General features: G+C 41.8%; 1 protein-coding gene across 4 annotated transcripts in view; it reads right to left on the minus strand.

Annotated features, from left to right (window-relative positions):
• The window catches only part of cep85l (centrosomal protein 85, like), a 348,511-nt gene that overhangs the window by 172,207 nt on the left and 152,216 nt on the right, over positions 1–24,088 (minus strand). The gene's annotated exons all lie outside the window — the stretch shown is intronic.

Here is a 24,088-nt window from a genome sequence, read left to right on the forward strand (position 1 = left end):
CTGTGTATGTGAGATACTAGTGCTCACAGACTTGACACACAAACATATTGATCCAGTAGCAAGTGTTCAATTGGTGCATAAACATTAATATACACACTCAGGTCGATAAGTGATTAGGTACCTGCAACAAGTATGCAGTCAGAATTATACAGCCAAAGACATGGGTGGGTATAGATGCCTTTGCTCACTGCCTGATCATTGTGAGTGCTCCTATCGAATCCTCTCCATCAATTCTGTCTCCCTGTCACTAAATCCTTTGTTCAGTGTCCTCCAAGTTCCCTGGCTTCCCTCCAGCCATTATATCCCCCTCCCTCTCTCTTGCATCTCAACACAATTTTGCCTTATTTTTCTGATCTTCTCCACCTGCACCCTGAAGACTTTCCCATACTCTCCAGTCCTAAAGGCAATCACCCAAAATTACTCTGAAATCCCTGGAATGTCCAACCGTTGGTCAACAGGATACCAGTGATCCCTGCACTCCTATATTCTCGAGATATGGACAATCTATAGGCACATCACAGAAGTGAAACGATGCCCCTACAATGAACTATCTAAAATCCTACAAATCCATTGATGTTAGTTTGCTCATCTTGCCAATGTTCTTTTCCAGGCTGGAAGCTCTGAAAGCACTTACGAAGACCACTTGTGTAAGATACCCATCAAATAGATGTCTGACGCATCTGATTTCCAAAAAAAAACTCCAATGTGTGGCAATGAATTCCACAGAGTCACCACCCACTGTCATGGTCCGGTCCATGAAATCCGGATTCCGGTCCACAGTCCGGTCCATAGCTCCTTATTCCAGGTTTCCTAGTTTTCCCTTTTTCTGTTGGGTGCTCTAATTGAGGCAGCTGATACACATTTTGGGCTGGCTACATAAATAGCTCCTTGGTTCAGCTTCAGTGGCTCTTTTGCAGGGGAAGTCAGAGTGCCAAGGTAGAATTAAAAGATATCCATTTTTAGATTTGGTTAATAACTGAGCTGTGAAATTGAAACTGACTGAGGAAGACATAGTTGGCCAAATTTGCCTGCCACCCTTCCCTTTTTGGCTCTTTCCAGAACCAGAAGTAGACCTATTCCTCCTTTTTCAGCTTAAAGGAAGCAGTGCAATTTCATCAGCGTTGATCACAAATGAATATTTAAATAATAAATAGGGATCTTATCTGAAGATTTTTACTGATGGCTCAGTGGACCCAGAGAGCAGTAGGGCAGGATTTGGGATGTATGTGTCTCAACTTGGAGTTAAGATTGGTCACCGGGTTTCAGATGGTGTTTCTCTCTTTGCAACAGAATTATTAGCAATCCTCTGGGCCTTATGGTGGATAGGAGACTCTCGACCATGTAGGGTTATCATCTGTTCCGATTCTGCTGCTGCCTTAGAGTCTATAAAAGGGAGTAAATCAAAAACTCGCCCTGACATAGTTATTGAGATTCTCTTAGTGTTGTTTAGAGTAGGGAAGATGGATTGTGCAGTTAGATTTTCATGGATTCCTGAGCATGCTGGGGTGGAGGGAAATGAAATTGTGGATGGCATTGCAAAGTCTTCCTTACAGAGCAGACAAGTAGAAATTAGAGTTCCCCTAGGCAAAGCAGAATTGAGAAGTAGGATTTAAAAAGGTACAGAGAAGAAGTGGCAGGAGGAGTGGAAAAATTAATTAAGGGGAAGGCATTATTTTTCTAGTTACCCACTAGTTAAAAAGGTCTCAAACTGTAACCTTTTAAGTCGTAGAGATATGATGAAATTTACAAGACTTAGGTTGGGGCATTGTGGGCTAAACTATTATTTAAAGATAATAGGAAAACATCCTACTGGATTATGTGACTGTGGTAGTCCAGAGACAGTCCGGCATGTTTTGCTGAGCTGTAATCGATACAAAATGGAAAGAAGCATGTTGTTCAAGAGGCTATCTGGCTTAAATTTATTTTGGTTTTCTATTAAATCTTTGTTTGGCCATCAAGAGAATCAACATCTGATTGAAGAGTCTATTATTCAGTTTATACGTGAGACGAGGTTGTATTCGAGAATTTGAGTTCCTTGAAGTTCTATAATTAATTATGCATCCTGCAAGGGCGGGGGGCGGGGAAGAAGAAGAAGAAGAAGAAGCTTCTACTTCTGATTCTGATTCTGATTCAGTGGCTGAATTTTCCCTGTCCATACACCTTGTCTGATTCCCTTCTCTTCACCTGCCTCTGGGATCCCTGCCTGAAGCCTTGTCTCGCCTGTACTGCTCTCAAGTTCAACTGCTGGAGCAAGATAAGGAGCTGTCTATTGTTGTTTTGAACCATCTCTGTGTCCACGCCTTTGCTACGTAAGTCCGGCTGTTTGCCACCACCTAGTGTTGGGAACTGTCTAGTTGTGTTCAGCATTCTGTGTATGAGTCCTGGCCCTACGTCCTGTTCCCAAGGAGGGGTCCCAGCTCTGTGTTCCGTGTCCCTGCGTTCCTGTCTCTCCCTTGACCAAGTCCAGGCTTCCGGCTTTGTGTTCTGAGGTTCCTGTTTCCCAAGACCACGTCACGTCTTCGCCTAGTTCCAGAGTCCGAGCCCGAGTCCGAACACAAGCCTCGTCACGTCCTCCAGCTCGAGGAACCCAAGCCACATCCAGTTGTGTAGCCACGTCATGTCCTCGCCTGGATCCGGGGTCTGAGCCCGTCAAGACCCAGGTTCTGGGTCCTTGTCCAGTCTCTGGCTCAGAATCCAAGCCCAGGCTCCTAGTTCCCAGTTCCTGGTCCTGGTCTCGCTTGCCTAGCCAATGTCCTAGCCCAAGTCTGTGTTCTTGTCCCAGCTCTCTAGTCAAGTCCTGTTCTTAGTACTTTAGTGTCTGTGTCTTGCATTTGGGTCTGTCATCAACGCCCCCACTATGATACCCACAGGTTAAAGAAATTCCCTATCTCTGCTGGAAAGGGATGGCCCTCCACTCTGAAGCTGAGCCCTCTGTTCCTAGACACATGTACTACAGAAAACATTGTCCACTCTCTTTAGGCCTTTCAATATTCGATAAGTTTCAGTAAGATCTCCCTCATTCTTCTAAACTCCAGTGAGTACAGGCACAAAGCCATCAAGCACTCAAACCAGGTTTATATCTGCTCAGGTTTTAAATCCTGCCTTGCAGAGTAAACACTACTATTGAGTCCTGTTTGCCTTGACATACTGTATCAGGATATTGATGGACTTTTACCGCTGTACCACTGAGAGCATACTCACCAACTGCATCTCAGTGTGTATGGCAATTATCCCGTATCGGACCGCAAAGCACTCCAGTGTGTAGTGAAAACTGCCCAGCGGATTATCGGCACTCAACTGCCCACCATTGAGAACATCTACCATAAGTGTTGCCTGGGCAGGGTGAAAAGCATTATCAGTGATGCATCTCACCATAACCATGGACTTTTTACTCTCCTCCCGTCTGGTAGGTGCTACAGGAGCCTCCGCTCTCGCACCAGCAGGCACAGGAAGAGCTTCTTCCCTGAGGCTGTGACCCTGCTGAACCTCTCATCACAGAGAGCTGTAGCACATTTTTATTCGCAGTTATTTTGTAAACAACACTATTCTTTGCATTTCTGGTCAGATGCTAAATGCATTTCAAAGTTGCTGGTGAACGCAGCAGGCCAGGCTACATCTCTAGGAAGAGGTACAGTCGACGTTTCAGGCTGAGACCCTTCGTCAGGGTCACCCTAGTCCTGATGAAGGGTCTCGGCCTGAAACGTCGACTGTACCTCTTCCTAGAGATGCTGCCTGGCCTGCTGCGTTCACCAGCAACTTTGATGTGTGTTGCTTGAAATTCCAGCATCTGCAGAATTCCTGTTGTTTGCTAAATGCATTTCATTGGCTTTGTATCTGTACTCGGCACAACGACAATAAAGTTGAATCTAATTTAATCTAAAACAACATGGACTCATTGTCCCAGCCATTCCTCACAACAATGTCACCGAGGATTTGTTCACTGAGTGTTATTTTTTTAAAAATCGTTGACTCACACAAGGACAGAAGTACCTTAAACACGAGATCTTCTGCAGATATGAGGAAATCTGCAGATGCTGGAGTTTCAAGCAACACACATAAAAGTTGCTGGTGAACGCAGCAGGCCAGGCAGCATCTCTAGGAGGAGGTACTGTCGATGTTTCAGGCCTAGACCCTTCGTCAGGACTAACTGAAAGAAGAACTAGTAAGAGATTTGAAAGTGGGAAGGGGAGGGGGAGATCCAAAATGACAGGAGAAGACAGGAGGGGGAGGGATGGAACCAAGAGCTGGACAGTTGAGTGGCAAAAGAGATATGACAGGATCATGGGACAGGAGGCCTAGGGAGAAAGAAGGGGGGGGGGAACCCAGAGGATGGGCAAGGGTTATAGTGAGAGGGACAGAGGGAGAAAAAGGAGAGAGAGAAAAAGAATGTGTGTATATAAATAAATAAATAACGGATGGGGTACGAGGGGGAGGTGGGGCATTAGCGGAAGTTTGAGAAGTCAATGTTCATGCCATCGGGTTGGAGGCTACCCAGACAGAATAAAAGGTGTTGTTCCTCCAACCTGAGTGTAGCTTCATCTTTACAGTAGAGGAGGTCGTGGATAGACATATCAGAATGGGAATGGGACGTTGAATTAAAATGTGTGGCCACTGGGAGATCCTGCTTTCTCTGGTGGACAGAGCGTAGGCGTTCAGCGAAACCATCTCACAGTCTGCGTTGGGTCTCGCCAATATATAAAAGGCCACATCGGGAGCACCGGACGCAGTATATCACCCCAGCTGACTCACAGGTGAAGTGTCACCTCACCTGGAAGGACTGTCTGGGGGCCCTGAATGCTGGTAAGGGAGGAAGTGTAAGGGCATGTGTAGCACTTGTTCCGCTTACAAGGATAAGTGCCAGGAGGGAGATCAGTGGGGAGGGATGGGGGGTACGAATGGACAAGGGAGTCACGTAGGGAGCAATCCCTGCAGAAAGCAGGGGGGGGAGGGAAAGATATGCTTAGTGGTGCGATCCCGTTGGAGGTGACGGAAGTTACGGAGAATAATATGTTGGACCCGGAGGCTGGTGGAGTGGTAGGTGAGGGCAAGGGGAACCCTATTCCTAGTGGGGTGGCGGGAGGATGGAGTGAGAGCAGATGTACGTGAAATGGGGGAGATGCGTTTAAAGAGCAGAGTTGATGGTGGAGGAAGGGAAGCCCCTTTCTTTAAAAAAGGAGGACATCTCCCTTGTCCTGGAATGAAAAGCCTCATCCTGAGAGCAGATGTGGTGGAGACAGAGGAACTGTGAGAAGGGGATGGCAATTTTGCAACAGACAGGGTGAGAAGAGGAATAGTCCAGATAGCTGTGAGAGTCAGTAGGCTTATAGTAGACATCAGTAGATAAGCTGTCTCCAGAGATAGAGACAGAAAGATCTAGAAAGGGGAGGGAGGTGTCAGAAATGGACCAGATAAACTTGAGGGCAGGGTGAAAGTTGGAGGCAAAGTTAATAAAGTCAACGAGTTCTGCATGCGTGCAGGAAGCAGCGCCAATGCAGTCGTCGATGTAGCGAAGGAAAAGTGGGGGACAGATACCAGAATTGGCACAGAACATAGATTGTTCCACAAACCCAACAAAAAGGCAGGCATAGCTAGGACCCATACGGGTGCCCATAGCTACACCTTTAGTTTGGAGGAAGTGGGAGGAGCCAAAGGAGAAATTATTAAGAGTAAGGACTAATTCCGCTAGATGGAGCAGAGTGGTGGTGGAGGGGAACTGGTTAGGTCTGGAATCCAAAAAGAAGGTGAGAGCTTTGAGACCTTCCTGATGGGGATGGATATAGGGACTGGACATCCATGGTGAAAATAAAGCAATGGGGGCTAGGGAACTTAAAATCATCGAAAAGTTTCAGAGCATGAGAACTGTCATGAACATAGGTAGGAAGGGATTGAACAAGGGGGGATAAAACTGTGTTGAGGTATGCAGAAATGAGTTCGGTGGGGCAGGAGCAAGCTGAGACCATAGGTCTGCCGGGACAGGCAGGTTTGTGGATCTTGGGTAGGAGGTAGAAACAGGAAGTGAGGGGTATGGGACCAGATGCTGGAAATCCAGAGCAACACACGTACTTCTGAAGGAAATGAGCACGTCAGGCAGTATCCATGAAAATGAACAAACAGTCAATGTTTCAGGCTGACACCCTTCTTCAGGACTGGAAAGGAAGGGGGAAGACACAGAATAAGAAGGTGGGGGGGGTGAGGGGAAGAATGATAGCTAGAAGGTGATAGATGAAGCCAGGTGGGTGGGAATGGTAAAGAGAGGAATGAATCTGATAGGAGAGGAGAGTGAACCACAGGAAAAAGGAAAGGAGGGCACAAAGGGGAGGTGACAGGCAGGAGAAAAGAGGTAAGAGGCCAGAGTGGGGAAAAAAAGAAGAGGGTGGAGGGATTTTTTTTTAACAGAAGGAGAAATTGATATTCATGCCTTCAGATTGGTGGCTACCCAGAAAGAAGTTGTTCAACTTCTGCAGATAAATAACAAAAGACATTATCACTGTTTTCCACTCTGGAAATCATTATTTTTACGCACATAGCAATGTAATCAACAGCAGCGCGTGTTCATATTTCTTGGACAAGCTGGGCAATATTTAATCTTCCCGCAGGGTTATGACAGAAAAATAATTCCAGTACATTTTTAGTATCATCAACATGGGAAAATAATACTGGAATGATCTGCTTATTTTGCATAAACAGCCTAAATCTCAAACAGATAAAAGTGGCTGTATGATCCTGTCTCCCGGAGCACTCAGGCTCTCCCCCAAGGGCTGAGGGAAATATTTGCAAATGCTGAGAGAACCATGAAAGAAATGAGGATTTGGGAGAAAACCAAAACAAATAAATATTTCATTTATATAGTGCCTTGCAAGGCATCAGATCACGCCAAAGTACTTCCAGCAAATGAAGTACTTCTGTAAGGTATTTAAAGTTGTATTTCACATCATAGAAGTCAGTGATAGCTAATATAATTCAATTGTATGAAAATATGCAATGTCCATGTCTAATGTGTACTAAGGGAGAAAGCTCCCATAAAAAATTAGTGTCATAATAAATGTCATAAGTAACGAGTCAGCCATCAGGATCGAGTATTTGCCAAGACAAACAATGCTATTAAATCCTGGGCATTGTAGAGCACGGAGTTCATTTCTGGTACCTGTAAAGAGTTTGTACAGTCTTCCTGTGGTCGCACAGTCATAGTCATACCTTATTGATCCCGGGGGAAATTGATTTTCATTACAGTTGCACCACAAATAATAAAGTAATAAAACTATAAATAGTTAAATAGTAATATATAAATATGTAAATTATGCCAGGAAATAAGTCCAGGACCAACCTATCGGCTCAGGGTGTCTGACCCTCCAAGGGAGAGGTTGTAAAGTTTGATGGCCACAGGCAGGAATGACTTCCTATGACGCTCTGTGTTGCATCTCGGTGGAAAGAGATTTCCTCTGGGTGCTCCGGTTTCCTCCCACAGTCCAAAGACTTACGAGTTAGTAGGTTAATTAGTCATTGTAAATTGTCCTGTGATTAGGCTAGGGCTGTGGAAGGACAACAAGTATACTTCTCAGGTGTGGCTCGATGGGCAGAGGAGTCTATTCAAGAATGTATCGTTAAATAAGTAAACAAACAAACAAACATAGGCCACACCTGAGACGTATGCTTGTTGTCCTTCCACACCAGAGAAAATACCTGCAACACACACAAAATGCTGGAGGAACTGAACAGGTCGGGCAACATCAGGAATGAACAGTCGACATTTCAGGCTAAACCCTTCCAGCATCTGAAAAGTGTCTCGTATATGATAAAAAAAAGTGAATATTTTGTGGAAGTGCTGTCTAAATATACATTCCCCTACATCTTAAGATAAGATGATTGAACATTAAAGATTAGTTTTATTTGTCACACGTACATGGAAACATTAGCACGTACAATGAACTGCGCTGTTTACATCAAATCAGAGAGGTTTGTGCTGAGCAGCCCACAAGTGTCACCACACTTCCAGCACCAACATTGCATGCTAGTATAAATAACCAACACCACATCGTTTTTGAAAAAATAAAGATTGAAAATCTCTCGCAATTGCAATTGACGATTGCTTCGCTGATGGTGATACCTGTGCATCTGTCTGCAAGTTGTCGCGGGGAACATGGGGAAAATATATTCAAAAATAAACCAAATAGTTTCAAAAAAAATAAGACATTGAATATGAAAATAAAAATAAAATGAAAAATGAAAATTAAGATACAGTCATCCTGCGGCATCTGGCGCTATCTCTGAACTGGAATGGGATTTCCAAGCAGCTAATTTACACTGTCTCTGTCACCATATACCCTGGACATTGCAGCAGGTGAATTTGAGATTGACAAGATCACTCACCACCTGATTGATATGCCAACATAATTGGATATCTCAAGTGCAGACACAGTAGTCCTTAATTTATGTAGCAAACCCAGTATCGCTCCTAAATAAAAGACAAAATACTCAGTGATAACTGCATTCCAGTGCACTGCATGTCCTCTGGAGGGAATACGTATTGAAGAACTTGATCTCTCATTGATCGCTCTTTGCGTTGACACAGTTGTTCTTGCTAAAAACCCAGGGCAGAAGCAAAGCTTGAAATAAGAATGCAAATGAGATCACAGAATGTTTTCAAATGAGAAGGAAATTGTTGCAGATTAAAATGGAAAAAGTGGCCAGTATTCATTCCAAGGTGCTAAAGGAAGCTGGGAATGAACTCAACAGATGCCTGTGGAGGCCAAGTCATCGGGTATATTTGAAGGGGTGGTTGATAGGTTTTTGGTTCAAAGATTACCAGGAGAAGGCAAGAGAATAGGGTTGAGAGGGATAATAAATCAGTCAAGATGGAATGGTGGAGCAGTCTGGATGGGCTGAATGGTTTTATTTTGCTCTATGCCTTATGGTTAAGGATAATGCTAAAGAACTCAGAGACTGGACTACAATTAAGTACTAGTAGGTTGGGATAAGAACTAAACAAAAAGGAGCCAGTTTGTCCCCTCAAACCTGCTCTGACATCAATAAAATGATGTTTCAGTCCCAATGCGCACTCACTCCTCGAACCCATTATTTCCCTTTATTCATAAATGATTAAAAATTAAACTCAAGCCATTAATGTTACTTCAGATATTCCCTTCAATTCCTTGTAGAAAAAGAACATACTGTATGCCAAAATAGGTGGCAAAATGAACTGTGACAGTCCTAGTGACAATTACTTTTCCAGATGTACAAATCTGAAAAGGAATGGTGCACAGTTATTGGTAATCATAATCCAGTTCCTGGAAAGACTGGCTCAGGAGTGGTACAGGAACAATCAAGTGACTGTGAGATCAGCCAGCATGCTTTCTGAGAGGGTCTCCTACAGCAACCTTCAATGGCACATCCACGATATTACAAACCTGCAGAGTTTATACACACACAAGCCCTTCCTCTGCTCATTCTGCAGTTGCTAAAAGGTGGAATTGTGGACAAAAGAGTCCAGCTGAACAAGAAGCAAGGAGGGAGAGCCACTGGTACCTGCATATAATTTCCACACCTTCTCTATGATGTCCCCAGGATGCTCTGGTTACCTCCTACGTCTGTCCCCATGTGTGCTGGTGTTTAACTAGCTGAAGTAAATTTTCCGCAGTGCCGGAGAATTGGATAGAATTGTAGGCTTGTGAGAGAGAATTTCACAAGGAAATAAGTTTGGGAATGAAATTGATTGCAAGGCACAGGCAGCGAGCATAGGCTTACAGGGGTGAATGGCTTCTTTCTACTTCGCAAGAAAAAATATTATAAAAAATGAGCCACTGGCACAAAATGGAGGAACTCAGCAATTCAGGCAGCACCTATCGAGAGGTTGATGTTTTGGCCAAAACCCTTCATCAGAACTTCTGACCGAGACCTTTCCAAATTCAGCAGAATCTCTTGTGTATATTATATGAAATGAATATTCTGTGGAACTGTTGTTTAAATGTACATTATTAACAGCAACACACACACAAAATGCTGGAGGAACACAGCCGGCCAGCAGCATCTATGGAAAAAAGTACATTTCCAGCATCCGCCGATATTCTCTTGTTTGTGATTATAAATATGCATATGCAAAGTGGACCAGGAAGCATTTGGCAACCATCACACCAATAAGTAGCCAGTTAATTAATAATCAGTTTTCTGACAAAATTCAAGTGGAATGCATGAAAACTCTCCCACAGTAGAATGCAAATAATTTAAAATAGTAGCAACACACATCAAAGTTGCTGGTGAACGCAGCAGGCCAGGCAGCATCTATAGGAAGAGGCGCAGTCTGCGCCTCTTCCTATAGATGCTGCCTGGCCTGCTGCGTTCACCAGCAACTTTGATGTGTGTTGCTTGAATTTCCAGCATCTGCAGAATTCCTGTTGTTTTAATTTAAAATAGTCTTTGCTGCAGAGTCCATTTCAAAAAATAGAAAATAAAACAAAGTTTATTACTTATACTTCTTAAAATTTCTGTGCTTGCAGATGACTGAAAAATTGTGAACATTATTTGCAATGTATAAACAGAACAGAAAATATTAATCACTCTGTTATGATACATGAACTGAGCTGTTATTGCAGTTGCACATTTCCTTCTGGTTTGGAAAACCTTTCCTTTTGATTAACCCAAGTCCCCTCCAACTGAAGATTTTTGTAACAAGTAAAGTTCATCTAAAAAAAATGAACCTTTCATTTCTATCTTCAAATCACAAGAGGTAATCTACTTCTAACATTGCTCATAAAAATGTAAGAAGCTGATGTGACAGTGCAGCTCAAAATATGTTCGCATGATTTGAATGCTACTGAGTGTGTATATTTATCTTAAAATGTGAATAAGTAATGCTGAAGAATTCTATATGGACTTCTGAATAATTCAGAATCAAATAACTAGTTCATTCACTGCCTAAGGGAGAAGAAAAATCATACACAACACCATATTTGCATACAGACTTAATGCTATGATGTATTACTATTGGAGAACAGGCACACAATGAATGTTTTACATATTATGGCATGTTTCCTATTTGTTCAGCTACAAAGGAGCTCTCCAGTTTACCTTAAATGGCTACAGTCTTCATCCATGCACATTTAAAAATAAAATATAAAATTACTCCTTGCATGGCTCACTAGGAAGAGTTAAAAAAGTACCTCGAGTTTCAGCTAGAGCCCACTCGACATTACTTTATATGGTAGCAACTGAAATCGTGTCTGGAAAACATTAAGCCTTTCCCCTCTAAAAATTTCCATTGGTAAGAAAACAACACAATGAGATTCTTAGACCAGAAATGGTTAACTTTTATTCATATAATTATGCTTTTGACTGAGGAATTAGGGTGAGGGTTAAATATTGCAACATGCAAGGAAATTAATGGCTTGTAAATGCCAACATTTAAAAAGGGTTTCAAATTCTCAAGTGATGGAAATCCAGTGATGTGCACAGTACTAATAAATATTTAATAAAATATAACTGAAGTAACCAATAAAATTACATCCGGAGGCATTAATGAATTTAATTTGGATCTCTCTATCAAATGACAATTGCATTTTTTAACTATGTCCATACACCAAATCTAACATAATATTTTATATACAACAGGGAGGAATGAGGACAAAGGAAAAGTGGCAATAAATTGGAATGATGATATGAATCCTTCAGACGACTAAAACGCGACACCAATCATTTCTGCGACGGGAGATATAACTTAATTCCCTACGTCCCACCAAGGTTGTGGCTGTGCTGGTGCAAGTCAATAGAAAGAATGGATTACCTGACAAACAACAGAGGTCTCAGCCTGCTTCTGAATTTTCTTCTAATTGTCATTGTGTTGTTATTAATGTTTATTATTGTTAAACTCATCTGATCCTTTATTTCTGCTAAATTCTGTCCATCACTGAAGAATACTCACTGTGGTGATTGCAGCTTTCAGAAATAGAAAGGACGACCTGATCTCAATCAAACCATTCATCTGAGATGCGCTGAGCTCCATGTTTGAGGAAAGCACTCACTTTCTACAAAGACCCTTGCAATGATCGCTGTTTTTAAATGTACAAGTCCTTTCCTGGAAGGAAACATCTATTAAGAAATATTAAAGTTAATAAAAATGTGTTGTCTCTTCCAGGAACATCCTCAATAAATTCCAAAACCATATAAAATCATTTTCTTTCTTAATCCATCAAATATTAATATAATCAAAATTTACAGATGTTAGCTGATTGATAATCAATAGGTTATTGTGTCAGGACCATTATCCCTTCATTCAGAAGTGCATTTCTGTCCAAATGTACTATTGAATTATGCCTTTGATGAAGAATGATTCTAAAAATATTTGATATGAAACATTATCGAGATATCTGTGCTCTTTATTTCAGGAGTCCAATATTTAAACAATCAAGGTTGGGGTGTGGAAAGCAACACTGTGCTCATGAGCTTCTAAACTGATTCTAAAGACCTCTCCGGAAAGCTGCCCGCAATATTTGATTTCCATTTCTCTATTCCTTAGCTTGTGAATCTTGAGGCAAAGCAGTGTTTCTTAATCTGTGAATCTTGAGCAAAGCAGTACCTAACACCTGTTCCAATGTAACAGGGGTAGTTACATATGAGAAATAAATGCTGAAAAGCATTAATTATTCACCGTCTTTGACTCTTCTAGAAAAACAAGGGATGAGCGGTAAATGTTGGCTTTGTCATCAAAGCCCACATCCCAAAGATTAAAGGTTGATTTATTCCAGAGTAGATTTGTACCAGTTCCAATTCTGAGCAACATTTACCACAGAGCTGATGCCTGGAGCCCTGGATTCAATCTAGCACTCGCTAAAAGATAGAACCAAGTTGCATTTAACTCTCCTCTGTGCTTCTGTTCAGTAAGACAAATGCAGAATAATGGCATTAATTTTACATTTGTGCTGAGCATGTGGAGGAAACAAATACGAAGCAGTTTTGGGCAGAGAATCATATTAGGTCACTAGCACTAAAAAGGTGCATATCACATAGCATTAAATGATTGGCAGACACTATATGGCCCATTCAGGACCAGTAGTTAAAAATAAATTTAAGCCATCCCTCTCAGCTGATCTCCATCTTGGTACTTATCCCTGCAAGTGGGATAAGTGCCACACCTGTCCCTACACCTTATCCCTCACTACCTTGCAGAACCCTAAACAGTCCTTCAAAAGCAGGTGAAGCAGCACGTCACATGCGAGTCTGCTGGGGTCGTCTACTGTATCAGGTGCGGTCTCCTTAACCTCGATAAGACCAGATGCAGATTGGTGCCCCACTTCATCAAAAGGCCTGTCACAAAAGGCGGGATTTCCCAACACCCACTGATTTTAATTCAACTTCCCATTCCAGCATCAGCTGGAGCTGTAGTATTTATGAATCACAGAGTCTGAGCTGAGTGCCTCACCTCTGCTCACTTTAACAAAGGGGACATGTATGTCACACTCGAGAGATTCCAAGCATCGTGTCAGCTTCATGACTTCGATAAATTTTTTTTAAGTTCAGAAGTGAATTAATAAATTTAGCCCATGAATTCTTTAGAGAAGCTCCAAGTTCAATACCACAAGGCTTTTCTTTTATAAATTTGAGTAACGTAACTGATGTTGCTTTCAGAAATTCCTTTAGAAATGAAACCTTCTGCGCTATATGACAGAATTTCTACAGACACAAGATATACAAGGCACTGTGAGATTTTGGTACTGTGAGATCCCTCCTTTCTGGGATAAGTTCAGAGCCACCACAGAGTCAATTAAACTTTTACGAACTCCTCTGCAAGCGCATTTTTCAATATCATTCCTCCTCACCAGATATGGGAAAAGCTCAATGCCAATCTTTAATGGAAGTTGTACAAATATTTATCACTTGTTGCTATTCTCTCTGGACAGAGTGGCCTTCAGGTATTTCATCTATTTCTGATGACTCATTGGCTTCACAGCTCTACTAGCAAATGTATGGCAACAGAAAAAGGAGCCATTACAGTCACGGAGGCAACTCAACAAAATGTCTAAAACTAAAGGTTGAAGTCTCATGTTGTTGGACTAAAGCAAATTTTTGATTACTTATGTGTAGCAGAGTACCTCAGGTGCTGTAAGCAAACATCAGAACATTAAGGCCCATCGTACAATCATGCATGCTCAAGAAATGCAAACTATGTCTTCACTTGCAAGTATTTTCCTAATGTGTCAATAAAGCTTCCCAATATATGACAATTCTGGATGTGTCACAGAAGCATTGTTTCGCATTTTTAAAAATATCCATTTTTAAAACTTTGTTCAGATGGTTCCAACAATAACAGATGGAGCATGTTAATTTTTTACCAGCAATATTTTCCTCATAAAATAGGTTAGGATTCGGGGAGATTTAAGTTCACATGGTGGCCACATTCAACAAACATGCAAGAATACTCTAGTCAATTAGAAAAAGATTTATGTCTATGTCATGATTATTGCAGATTACAGAAGTGTGTATGCATTTTGTAAATTAGCATCAAATAAAACAATATTAAGAGTTTAATGAGTTTTCTTATTCCTCTGATTGAATATTACACAAGAGCCTATATGGAAAGCTGATGGGCTGACTTGATCTGATTGACGGGTGATCCACTCTCAGTCCCAGAGACTGCTATTTCATATTTCAGCTCAAGTACAGTGAAAAGTCAATGCCCAGTTCAAGATGAAGGTCATATGGAGCTATATAAATGATTTAGATGATGGAATAGATGGCTTTGTTGCCAAGTTTGCTGATGATATGAAAATTGGTGAAGGGGCAGGGAGTGTTGAGGAAACAGATAGGATGCAGAAGGACTTAGACAGATTAGGAGAATGGGCAAGAAAGTGGCAAATGAAATACAATGTTGGAAAACGAATGGTCATGCACTTTGGTAGAAGAAATAAGTACGTGGACTATTTTTTAAACATGGAGAAAATCCAGGAATCTGAGATGCAAAGGGACTTGGGAGCCCTTGTGCAGAACACCTTGAAGGTTAACTTGCAGGTTGAGTTGGTGGTGAGGAAGGCAAATGCCATGTTAGCATTCATTTCAAGAGGTCTAGAATATAAGAGCAAAGATGTGATGCTGAGGCTTTATAAGGTACTGGTGAGGCCTCACCTTGAGTATCATGAACAGTTTTGGGCCCCTCATCTTAGAAAAGATGTGCTGGCATTGGAAAGGGTCCAGAGGAAGTTCACAAAGATGATTCCAGGAATGAAAGGATTATGATATGAGGAATGTTTGATGGCTCTGGGTCTGTACTCACCAGAATTCAGAAGGATGAGGGGTCAGGGGAGGTCTCATTGAAACCTTTTGAATGTTGAAAGACCTAGACAGAGTAGATGTGGAAAGGGTGTTTCCCATGGTGGGAGAGTCTAGGACAAGAGGGCACAGCCTCAGGATAGAGGGGCGCCCTTTCAAAACAGAGATGCAGAGAAATTTCTTTAGCCAAAGGGTGGTGAATTTGTGGAATTTGTTCCCACATGCAGCTGTGAAGGCCAGGTTGTTGGGTGTATTTAAAGCAGAGATTGATAGGTTCTTGATTACTGGGGGAAGGCCAGGAACTGAGGTTGAGGAGGAGAAAAAAAAAGGATCAGCCATGATTAAATGGTGGAGCAGACTTGATGGGCCAGATGGCCTAATTCTGCTCCTATGTCTTATGGTCTATATCTGACCTTCCACTTTTCGCTAAACCCAGCAGCAATGCACAAACTCATTGAGGACAGAGCAAAGGACGTGCCCTGGATGGCACTGCCAACTTCATCTCAGAGAAGGCAAGCAAGGAACAGCAATCTACCATCTCTCTGAAAATTAATCATTCCTTTTTCCCCTTATTGCCTGTACTCCTCTTATCAGCATGGTCAAGGGCTCCCACTCACCTGTACCTCATGATGTTGAACGGAAAGAAATGAAATTGGAATTAGCTTATTGTTGTCAAATGTTCTGAGATACAGTGAAAAGTGTCTTTTGTACTGTTCATACAGAGCAGATCGTGTACCTCACTTACATTGAGGTAAAATAAGATAAAGCAATGTCAATACAGAATAAAGTGTAACAGCTACAGAGAAAATGCATTATATATACACACACACACACACACACACACACACAGAGTATATTATATAATACAACTACTGTACTATATACAGAAGACATCCACTGCATAGTAAATTTTAAATTGTCACATTCAGGCCTAAAGATTGAATCACTGTGGATGATTTCTTACTCTTGTGGGATAATGTCCTTTCTGACAGGGGGATCACTCTGCTTGGCAAGTGAGTCTTGTGGTTGTGAAACAATCTCGGGTTCATGGGCCTCCTCCATGGTGGTTGCAGGGGTTGACTCTGGGACTGCTGGAAGTATTTCTGGCAGGTTGGCATCAACAGATCGATGTGTCAGCTCCAAATGATATCAGTTGCAAATTCCACCGTTTAGGAGAGTGGTCCAGTTCTGTCATTAATCTTTCCAAGTTCCCACTTTTGATTATCTCTGTAGTCCCTCACCAGTACTGCTTGACCAGCAGTAAAACATCAGACTTTCTTGTTTGAGAAGCCCTCAATTTGTCTCAGCTGTTCGTCCTGCACACTGCTTCTGAGCTTGGGTTTGAGGGGATCCAAGCAAGGGTCCACCCAAGAACACACACAAAATGCTGGAGGATATCAGCAGTAGCTCCCTAAGGGTTTCAGCCTGAAACGTTGACTGTACTTTTTTCCATCGATGCTGCCTGGCTTGCTGAGTTCCTTCAGCATTTTGTGCGTGTTGCTCGAATTTCCAACATCTGCAGGTTTTCCCTTGATAAGGGTCCACCCAGGAACAGCATAGCTGGTAAGTTGGTTGTGGGGTGTTGCAATATGTGAGGAGGAAATTGGTGAGCTTCTGACAGCGTTAGTGTAGTGTGTTCTGCTGAAAAGGTTCACAGTGCTTTCTTTAGACTCTGGAAAAACTAGGTAAACAAGGTGGGACAGCGGAAAGCTGATTGGATGAGAACTAACCAATCAGGAGGGACGGATGACGGGGATACAAATGCTACTGGACTAGACATGAACAGGCATCATCCCTGATGAAGATGGCAGAGTTTGTCATTGAAACGTTGGTTCAAATCAATACCTGGACATGACTGGAAGCCCGAGAAGAGTTTATTTATCATATATGCCAGGAAAGCCGATCCTTTTTCAACTATACAATATTAGTCAAATATCACTGAAATATAAAATTCGGAACAGTCAAAGTCCAACTTATCACACTAGGGAACTATTTAAAAGTGTTAGAACAGCAAGGTAGAAGTTGTCCTGAATGGCACATGCTCTCAGGCTTCTGTGTCTTCAAAAACTGTGTTGGTTCATTGCCAAATCTCAGCCCTCGTTCTGTAACAGCTAAGCACCACTTTCCCTATGCAGAATGGTGATCAGATGTAGGGTATGCTAACTGAAGTTCCAGTAACATCATCTGCTGTCATTCTTCAGACAACATGGCAGCTCTCACACACCTTTCACAGCAGTCACAGTCAGATCCTGTTTCAAACCATGACGTCTAACCCTGTTATGACCTCCTATATTAACAAACGTAGCACCCTGACTCACAGGTGGGGCTGATTGGGCAGTGACCAAAATCTGCAATCAATGCCTTGATTCATTTCACACACCACACAGACCAGAGCCTGTGATTGATTCTGATCTGTTGAACACACTAAGTGAGTTTATTTCTTGCCCCACCACTTTCCTAGATGCCTGGGGCTACTAGATTTACGGTCCTGATTCAAGGTAACATGCAAGGCATGTTTGGAAGCTTAGAATATGGCTGCCCACTGCCAGAGTGGAATGACAGTGGGTTTTATTTGATTTTTATTGAGAGATACAGTGCATTAACAGGTCCTTCTGGCCTACCAACTTCCTGTAGCAGTATTCCATTGTCCAGCAAACAACTAGACCATGTTCCAGGTGATCCCCAGCTATCACAGTACACATCACTGTTCCCTGCCTTCTTAACTACCCTTTTGATTCCAATATTTACAATTGGTGCTGACTGTGGTCCACTTGTTGGCAGTGGTCAGCTCAGTACTTGCCTTGAACAGTTCAACACTTAGAGCAACCCCCCTATCTGCACAGTAATCAGGTTGTTGCCTTCTCTACATTTGATCTCAGGGCCTGCTGATCTTTGCATTTCAAATTTTCTTTCCTCACATTACAGCATCCTTTCCTTTCATGCATTATTGTGCACAGTGCTAGGAAACATAGGTAATACTTCTAGATCAGGGGTTCCCTGCCTCAGGTTCTTGATGGTAATGGTTCATGGTATCATAAAGGCTGGGTACCCTGTTCTAGATCTTGTTTCATTGATGATTTATACCATTTCCTCTAGTTTTTAATTGCCATATTCTCCTGTGAACTTATCTCGCATGGTGCTGATTTTTTAAAACCTTTGTAATATTTTCTATTTTATCCTTCCATGGTTTATCTCCCTTGTGTTTACACAAGTGGAAATATTTGTCTGCCATCTTTCCTCTATTGATGATATTGCTCAAGTTTTACCAGAGGAAAACATCCTTGTACCATTCTCCCCGCAAGCCTGAGTTCCCCACACAGAATAAAGCAATCTCATTGTTCAGATAAATGATCAAGGATCTGTTCAGTCAAGCAATTTCTTTCCAGATCAGATTATTGTCCCATCTGGGGTACTAACTATAAAATGGTAATCGTTTTTCAACCAGACAAAACGAGCTCCAATAGGTGGATTGTGCAAAAGGTCAGGAACCTATTGATACAAGAGATGCTGTGGACGCTGAAAATCTTTTAACACACACAAAATGCAGGAGGAACACAGCAGGTCAGGCAGCATCTATAGAGAGGAATAAACAGTCAATGAGAACGCACTGATGGATTATATGTAACGCTCTTATCATAGGTTCATAATGAATTAGCGACTGCTGTGAACACAAACCAACAGTAACATAACTCTACAGTATACGGGGATAACAATGAAAAGGCTATTTTCAATAAATAATCACGTCTAGGGTAAATATGATTCAGGCAAGCACAAACATAAAAGTTTGAATGTTCCTTTAAGGAAACGTAGGACTGTTACTTGTATGAATATTGACACACCCTTGCAAATATACTGTTCGCCAGGAAGCAATAATTTAGCTCACACCTTATAAGCTTAGATTAAAATTGTATTGACAAAGTATTTTAAACTATAGCAAATATAATAAAAAAAGGGCCCATTACTTATTGTGTGCACATAATGATTGGACCTCATTGTTGCGTAATCAATCCAGTTTGCTTCATTTTGTTTAATCACTGCCTGAAAACACAGTCCGAGCAAAACATGAATAAATATCCATGTAATGTCCAAGGACAAGGCATTGAACTTTCTCCAAGGGTGTGTGATAACTAGCTAATTAAAAGTTATCCGTAAATTCTCCTCCATCTGCATGAGGATTTTCCAACAGCAGTATCTGTCCTTCCAAATGGGTTCAGTGAGCATATCACTATGTTCTTCTATGTTTATCAGCTGTCTCCATTCTTTCCTCTTTCTCCTTCTTCTTCCAAAAAAGCTGCACTCTCTCCAGAAAATGGCTGCCCCCCACCACCACCACAACAACCCACCTGATCCCTCTAGACTGTTTCAAGACATGTTATTGGCCAAATGTTAACAAGACAAATCCTGTTGACGAATTCAACAAGCCTAACTTATCAATCAACTGAATTACACAATTGTATAATGTAATTAAAGGAACACATTGCATATTGAGAAAACCTGCAGAGAATAAAATTCCCAACAGTATAACTGTATGAATAAAATAAATCAGGGATATCACACATATATAATCTATACACGTGGCACTTGTGCACAGCTTTCAAACTCTGGAGCCTTCAGATATATGTTTGTGACATTTTTTTTCAGTCTACCCCTCTTATGCAGTCAATGAGAACTTGTTCTGCGTGCTTAGATCTCAGACAGAGGACACTCATTCAATATCCATACATTGTGCTTAACTGAACCTGGTTGATTTCATTGGATCTAATGGTAAAACATGGCACAGTCACTAAAGATGACTGAACATACCTCTTCCCATCCTGTTAAACCCATGGACTCTCACAGCTACCTGGACTATATTTCTTCTATTTCATGCATGTCTGCCCTCAACCCATCCTCCCACCACCCTACCACCACCCCACCAGCCTCCGCGTCCAGCACATAATTCTCTGTAACTTGTGCCCACTTTCTGCTTTCCACAGGGATCACTCCCTATGTGACTCCCTTGTCCGTTCATCCCTCCGCACTGATCTCCCTCCTGGCACTTATCCTTGCAAGTGGAACAAGTGCTGCACCTGCCCCTACACCTCCTCCCTCACTACCATTCACAGCCTCAAACAATCCTTCCCTGTGAGTCTGTTGGGGTGTTATACTGTGTTCAGTGCTCCCGGTGTGGCCTCCTGTATATCGATGAGACCCAATGTAGATTGAAAGACCACTTCACTGAGCATCTATGCTCTGTCTGTCAGATCAAGCGGAATTTCCCTGTGGCCACCATTGTAATTCCACTTCCCATTCCCATTCTGATATGTCTATCCGTGGCCTCCTCTACTGTTGCGAGTAGGCCACACTTGGGTTGAAGGAACAACAGTTTATATTCCATCTGGGTAGCCTCCAACCTGATGACATGAACATTGATTTCTCAAATTTCTGGCAATGTCCCATTCCACCCCTCCCCCGCCTTCACCATTCCCCATCCCCTTTCACTCTCTCACCTTATCTCCTTGCCTGCCCAGCACCTCCCTCTGGTGTTCCTCCCCCACTTTTCTTTCTTCCATGGCCTTCTGTCCTCTCCAGTTAGGTTCCCCCTCCACCAGCCCTGCATCTCTTGTACCAATCAACTTCCCAGATCTTTACTTCATCCCTCCCTCTCCTGGTTTCACCTATCACCTTGTGTTTCTCCCTCCCCTTCTCCCACCTTTTTAATCTACTCTTCATCTTTTTTTTTCCCAGTTGGGCAGAAAGGTCTTGGCCCGAAACGTCAAATGTAATCTTTTCCATTGATGCTGCCTGGGCTGACAAGTTCCTCTAGCATTTTGTGTGTGTTGCTTGGATTTCCAGCATCTGCAGTTTTTCTCTTGTTTGTCATTAAAGAATAATGTTCTTCTGGGCTGCAGCCAGGACAGCACTACCTGAACATTCAGTCCTTGCTTACGATTACATTTCCCTCACACATATCATTCACACCTATTCCTGTCCCATTCTTCATACAGACTCCCAATGTCATAAATAACTGCTTGCCTGCCTTTGTCTCTATCAACTTAAAATGACCCTATGACTTTGGGCTGGCTCATCTTTGGTCACTACCTTTCCATATAATAAGCCGACAGCTGATTGTAAAAATAGTCACTTGCAAAGGAAGGTCACTTCTGTGATTGATAAGTTCGTGGCCTATGGTAGAAGGCGTGGAGTTATTAACTTCAAACTTTCTGCATAATCACTCAAAGAGTTGAACTGCACATGCATGTAACAAGAGCTGTATAACTCATCTCCTTCTACCTTAAGCTACGAACTTATCAATCACCCCTGCTGTGGACCACTTTCTGGAGGTCCAAGACGCCGACTTCAACAAAGAAGGGATCCGTATGCTCCATGACCGCTGGACTAAGTGTGTAAATGTAGGAAGAATAAATGTGCTAGGTTTTCTAAAATTAACTCCTTCTACTTTAGGCCACAAACTTATCAATCACCACTCATACAGCTTGTATCCGTTCTGCTGTATTGTCTCAGTTAATTAACAAACTGAAGTTCACTGTTGTAGGTAATAGAAACATTACAACCTATATTGTTTACATAGTAGCTGCACAATTCGTGAGGGTTTGACTTATCTACAATTACACTTCAACCAATATTTGCAATAGAAGATAAGAAAAGGTATTGATCAAATCTACAACAATTCACCTCCTAACATTGGATACAGTCAGGTAGTGAAGTCGGCAGTCTTTATTGGATTCCCATGATGTCATCTCCCCCTCTTCCACCATCTCCATCAATTTCGGGTCGAAATTTACCTGCTGGATTGTTTTGGACTAGCATTATTGCAATGAACAGGATGCCTTGGTCCTGTGCAGACCAAATTTAACAGTGTTTCCTGTGTACAGGATTACGTGAATTGAGAAAACACTAAATTGGAGAAGCAGCTTAGGTCATCAGTTAACCCAACAGTTATTTTATATCCTGCTTCCAGCCATTTCGGGGAAGAAATTTAAACTTACTACAGAAGTAGAGACTCTAAATCTGGGTACTGCGTACTTCAGGACAAAATCCACCCTTTAAGTTCTACTCATTGGCTTTTAAGAGATCCCTGTGCTTTTCTTGAGAGTTATTTATACTACAAAACACCTCTTTAAGATTTTTCACATTTCAGAGAAATAATGGCACAATAAAAAAAACAGATGGCAATGTGAAAATCACTTTGGTGTCATTTGATTCACTCCAGAAATTGTCTAGCAGTCTCTCTCCACTCCAATATTAAGCACACGTCATCCATGTTACTAATTTTAATCAGTTATCTAATTGTTCTTTACATAGGTGATGTGTTCAACAAGGGTGCCAGAGTTTTAATTCTTCATCTGTTAGTGCTGGCAATAACGAGCTTTGTTACCTGAGGGCTTTCAGTCCATGTTCTTGTGCGATATATACAGTATATATATTTCCCTCTTTGATGAGATTTAACACCTGATAATTTCTCTCAATTCAGTGCTTCAGTAAATGAGTTCCTCAGCCAAGAAAACACCAACGTGTACCAGATATATAGGGTAGTGTGGCGACATAGTGGTTATGTAATGCTATTACAACACCAGAGATCTGCGCTTAATTTTGCCGCTGTCTGTAAGGAGTTTGTACATTCTCCCCGTGACCACGTGGATTTCCTCCAGGTACTCTGGTTTCCATCCATATTAGAAAGATGTAAGGGTTAGTCGGTTAATTGGTCACATGGACGTAAATGGGCAGTGCAGGCTCGTTGGGCCGGAAAGGCCTGTTTCGTGCTGTATCTCTGGATAAAACTATATTCAGGTAGCCCTGAAGGACTGAAAAGAAGTTAACTGTTTCGGGGTTGTCATTTGCTGGTTAGATCACATAGGACCTATCTCAAACTTGAGTTAGCGGGAGAAAGGTAATTTTCCAAGTTATAAATTAACAAATAGGTTATTAGCCAGTAAATGGATAAATGCACATCAGCAGTAGAGTGCTTTGTAATACAGATATACAACTTTACTATACATCATTTGAAGACAGAAAATAAAATGTTTTCATCCACTGCGCTAAATTGCAATGAAAATGAAGAATACATGTTCCTTAAATATTTTGGGATTTATTGAATTTCTGTAATTTATAACTTTGCAGACATCTCCACATCTTTCTTCTCTACCTGCACCTTTTTATCCATTCATTAACTTCCTCTAAATGAATTACATTCATATAGCACCTTTCATATGTAATATGCATTCTGAAGTACATCACAACTGATGTTGAACACCTTAAGATTGGACATTGCAGTAATAGAAACACGGAATTGTTACAGCATGGAAAAGTTCAAAGAAAATTTATTATCGAAGTACATATGTGTCCCTGTATACAACCCTAAAATTCTCTTTCATGCGGGCATTCACAGTAAATCCAAGAAACACAATAGAATCGGTGAAAGTCCACACTCAACAGTAAGGACAAACAACCAATGTGCAAAAGACAACAAATTGTGTAAATACAAAAAGGGGAAAACATAATAAATAAGCAATAAATATCAAGAACATGAGATGAAGAGTCCTTGAAAGTGAGTCCATTGGCTGTGGGAGCATTTCAATGATGGGGCGTGAAGATGATTGAAATTATGCCCTTTGGTTCAAGAGCCTGATGATTGAGGGGTAATTGTTCCTGAACATTGTAGTGTAGGCCCTGTGGCTCCTGTACCTTCTTCCTGATGGTGGAAGCGAGAAGAGAGCATGGCCTGGATGGTGGAATTCATTGAGGATGGAAGGTGCTTTCCTGCAACAGCATTTCGTGTAGATGTGCTCAGTGGTGAGAAGGGCATTACCCATGATGGCCTGGGCCAAATTCACTA

The sequence above is a fragment of the Mobula hypostoma genome, chromosome 2, assembly GCF_963921235.1.
Source record: "Mobula hypostoma chromosome 2, sMobHyp1.1, whole genome shotgun sequence".
NCBI classification, from domain to species: domain Eukaryota; kingdom Metazoa; phylum Chordata; class Chondrichthyes; order Myliobatiformes; family Myliobatidae; genus Mobula; species Mobula hypostoma.